We start from the raw sequence: 4,931 nt of genomic DNA, 5'->3' as shown, positions 1-4,931 counted from the left end.
GGTGACTGGGAGGACAGCACAGGGCCCGGCAGTGCTTCCTTCTGTTGTATGCAGTGTTGCTGTAAGTCAGAGCCAACTCAACGGCTAACAACAACAACAATGACAACGTGTGCCAGGCATTTATAGGTACTGGGAACATGGAGAAGAATGAGTGTGGTGCCATCTCCGAGGAGCTGTCACTCTGCACACAGATGCAGATCTAGTCTAACGGGCCCGTTTCACAGAAGCCGGAAGTAGAAGGTAGGGAAGTTCTATGATTTGTCCAATATCAATCAGTCAATTAGCCTCAAAGCCACATGACTGAAAACACAAGTTCCTCGACTGGCTGGATTTCCTGTCTTCATGCAGCTGCCTCGCTGCTGCACATACAGGTGTGGTGAGCTCTTATAGGAGGGAGAGAAGGGAAACCATCACACATCCTGAATTAGCCAGAGGGACTGGCCTGGCCCAACCGTGACTGCAAAAAGGACCATCTGGGACATTTGCATTCTCCTGTTTTGCTGTGGGGTTGAAATGAGGGAAACTGAGCCCAGAAAACCAAGTGTCGAAAGTTTTCCTTAGGGGATCGAGGAGGTGGGGGGATAAAAAAGCCTCTCTGTGTTTACCTCTGTCATAACGTTTCTTGCTGAACTGGGATTGTTTGGCTTGGAATTGAGTTCTCTCCAACAGCCTGGAGCTCTATGAGAACAGGGACCAGGCCATATTCATTTGTGTCTCTCCATTTTTGTTTTGGTTCTCTAGTGCTGCTCTAATGGAAAATACCACAAATGGGTAATTTGAACAAACAAGGATTTATTCTCTTACAGTTTTAGAGGCTAGAAGGCTGAGTTCACAGTGCCGGCTCTAGGGCTGGGTGAAGGCCCTTCAGCCCTGGGCTTCAGCTCTGCCTCTTGTTTCCAGCCCACTCAAGGCTTCTCTTAAATCAGGCAGCTGCTGGTTGCTGAGGCTGACAAGTACAATGGCACAGTCCCAAGATTATCAAACAACATGGCAGGCCACTAGTTCAAGTCCAGATATAGTCCTGAGATCAGCAGGGGCAGTATGGCAGGCCCCTGAATGAAGACTTGGCTACATGCAGGGTCCAAGTGTGCCAAAAAGCTAGAGACCATTCTCAAATCTTCTTATATATTGGAAGCAGACCATATCCCTAAGGCAGCTACTCGGCTGCTCACAGTACATTCTACCAGAGTTGATTACCAGTCTCATCATAGGGAATAACTACCTCCATCTGCCCAGCCACTCAAAACCAAGCTCAGCCAAGTTGACACATGACTTAAGTACCACAACTGTGTACTACATATCAGGTGCCAGTAAATATTTCTTAAAACAAAACAATACAAAACACCAAGGAGCTCGGATGGCGCAGTTCCTAAGGCATCTGACTGCTAACCAGAAGGTTAATGGTTCAAACTCACCAGCCACTCCATGGAAAGAAGACTGGGCAATCTACTTCCATAAAGATTTACTGCCTCAGAAACCCAATGGGGGTTGCGATGAGTTGGAATCGACTTGATGGTAGCGGGTTTGGTTTTTGGTTAAAACAAAAAAACAAATTCACTGCAGCACTATTTACAGTAGCAAAAAGATGGAAACAACCTAGGTGCCCATCAACAAAAGAATGGATAATCAAACTATGGTACATACACACAATGGAATACGATATAATCCTAAAGAATAACAGAATCTGTGAAACACCACATAACATGGATGAACTTGGTGGACATTATGGTAAGTGAAATAAGTCAATCACAGAAGGACAAATATTGTATTAGTTCATTATTGTAAAAAAGTCAAGGAAAGGTTTATATATGGAAGGAAACTTTCTTTGTTGGTTACCTGGGTGGGAGGGGAGGGGAGGGAACACTGCTAGACAGGTAGAGACAAGTATTGATTTGAGTGAAGGGAAGGGCAATGTACCAAATGTGAGTGATCAACACAGTGGCATGGAGGAAGAGGAAACCATGGAGAGGTGATGGGAGGTACAGACAACAAAGATGAACCCTTTTGAGTGTACAGTACTGCATTGTCAATGATGGCAAGCATTGATCTACAGGAGGGTAGATGGGTGGACAGGCTGAAAGATCAAATAACAAAACAAAACAAAATAAACCAAACACAAAACACTGAAGAAAGAGTATAAAGCTACACAAGATACGGGATTGACAGCCCTGAACAGTGTCAGTGAGCAGGAACAGTCAGGAGCCCAGAGTCACCTGATGAGCTGTTTGTCTTCCTAAATCCAGATGGAGTGCCCAGAATGGGGAGACGAGGACTCCTGAGGGTGCTCTAGATAGAACACGCCTGGAATTCGACTTTCCACTGTGGTTGCCGCAGCCGGAAGTGGCAGGGGAGTGTGGGGGCTTCAGATGATGTCATCCGAGAAATGGCTGAGGGAACAACGTGGTGGTGGTGGTGGGAGCGTGTTGACTGGTCATGAACATTTGAAGGTCCATTGGTTCCTGCCGAGTAGGACTAGGATTGGTGAGCACATGTTAGACACGTTCTGGCTCAGGATGAGAAAGAACTGTCACAGAATAAAGTTCGTTTCCTTGGAAAATCACCAGTTTACTGGCCCCGGAGTTCAGGCAGGAACTAGATGATTGAAAATACCCGCCACAGTGGTTTTTAAGGTTACAGGCGCAGAGCTTGGCTCGGATTCTGGTTTTCTAAAAACTGCCCTTTGAATTTTGCTATTGCTCTGAGAGGCTGGCGGCGCTCTGACAGTTACTTCCGGTAATTGTGGCTGCGTGTGATTCTCGCATCCAATCCATGACTTGGGCTTTCCCCCTGCTCCGCCCCCGCCCCTCCCGGCCCCGCCCTCTTGCTAGTGAGAGTGGAAAGAATTATGTGCGTTTACCAATCACAGTCACAAGGTGGCAGTGCTGCCTCACTAATGTTTCCTGAGACCTTTCCTTGGGAGTCGGAAAGCCAGTTGTTGTTATGTGCCGTCGAGTCGACCCCGACTCATAACGAGCCCTCCTCGGGTTTCCAAGGCAGTATCGCTAGGGAAGTAGGATTGCCCAACCTTCCTTCCGAGGAGTGGCTGGTGGGTTTGAACCGCCAGCCTTCTGGTTAGCAGTCAAGTGCTTTAGCCACTATGCTAGCCCGTTAGGATTTGGAAAAGAGCAAGAAAGAGGAATAGGTTACTGAATTTTTTTTTCCCCCCTGTGAAGTGACAGAGTTGAGATGAGTGTGGGGTCATTGCATTTTAGAACTGGAAGACACTTTAGAGACGTGCGTCTTAAGCTTTAATGTCCTTGCAGATCACCCAAAGATCGTGTTGAAATACAGATTCTGCTTTTTCTGGTAGGCCCTGAGAGTCTGTATTTCTAATGGCTTTGTGGTAAAGCTTGTGGTTGGCGGACCACGGTAAGAATGCTTTAGAGGTCATTTAGAGATTAATTCTCGTCACTTCACCAATTTATGGTGGAGAGAGACTGAAGTCTGGAGAGCTTGGATTTAAACCCAGGGCTTCTGACTCTTAGTCCGGTGCCAGTTCCTCTGCATCCTGTGGCCCCCCCTTCACTGTTGTTGGTGGTATCTTTTCAGCGTAGGAACCCAGAAGTTTCCATTTGACAAGCCCCTTTGGTCTTTGGTTAAGATGTCACTTTGATTATTTCCCTACTCAAAACCCTCAGTGGTTCTTCTGGAACTTAAGATCAAGTTCAGATATCTTTGTCTAGTTGTCAAGGCCCTGCAGCATGTGGTTTACACGTTGGCAAGCTAACTTCCCTGTTCCTTAACTCTCCACTTACTTCCCTCGGTAGCTTTCTCTGTTCTGTAAATATACTGTGTTCAGTCCCTCTCCCGCAGTGAGAGCGTTGGCTTTGGGGTGATAGACATACCTAGTTTCCAATTCCAAAAGGAGCTCTGCTGGTGCTGTGGTTAAAGCACTGGGCTGCTAACGAGAAGGCCAGGCCGGCAGCTGGAACCCACCAGCTGGCAGAGGGATAAGACAGTCTGCTTCCGTAAAGATTTACAACCTTGAAACCCTGTGGGGCAGTTCCAGTCTGTTGTATAGGGTCACTACAAGTGGAGATCTACTCGATAGCAGTGGGTAGTTTTTAACCCCAAATTCATTTCAACCTTGACATCTTCTGATGCTTCCTAACCCACACGGTGGTTAAGAGGAATAAATAAAATAACATATGCAAACCCGCTCCCACTCTTGAAAACCCCTTCAAAGTGCCTCTATAACTTGTACATCAGTGTGCATTGCCACAGTGTTTACAGTGACCATAAGGTGGAAGCAACTGAAATGTGTGTCTTTGGGTGATCTGTAGGCACTGTGGAGTATTACTCAACCACAAAGAGAAGTGGAGACCTGATGCACACCACAACATGGGTGAGCCTTGAAAACAGTGAGCCGAGTCAAAGAAATCGTCACCAAAGACAAACACTGCATGATCTCATTTATATGAAATAAGCAAATACATAACTCACTGCCCTCAAGTCGACACTGACCCATACCACCCGGTAGGAGAGAATAGAACTGCCCCATAGGGTTTCCAAGGTTGTAAATCTTTATGAAAGCAGATAGCCTCATCTTTTTTTTCTGTAGGGCTGTTGGTGGGTTTGAACTGCTGACCTTTTGGTTTGCAGCTGAACGCTTTCACTACTGTGCCAGCAGGGATCCTTAAGCAAATATACAGAAAGCAAAAATTAAAAGTGGTTACCAGGGGTGGGAGGAGGAGGAAAGAGGGAGTTTTTCTTAAGGTGCCATGTGAGTTTATTAATGGTGGCAGATTAATTTGGAAAAGGATGGCAAGCAGGGTTGCACAACTTGAAGGAGGAATTGTACATGTACAAATTGTTGAATTGGGTTATACTTTGCTGTGTATAGGAGCTCTGGTGGCCCTGCGCCTAAGGCGTTTGACTGCTAATCAGAAGGTTGGCAGTTCAAATCTACCAGCCGCTCTGTAGAAGGAAGA

The sequence above is a fragment of the Orycteropus afer genome, unplaced genomic scaffold, assembly GCF_000298275.1.
Source record: "Orycteropus afer afer isolate SDZICR_OR568_19922 unplaced genomic scaffold, OryAfe1.0 scaffold00099, whole genome shotgun sequence".
In the NCBI taxonomy this organism is placed as follows: Eukaryota; Metazoa; Chordata; class Mammalia; order Tubulidentata; family Orycteropodidae; genus Orycteropus; species Orycteropus afer.
Note: the sequence above shows the minus strand (reverse complement) of the source record.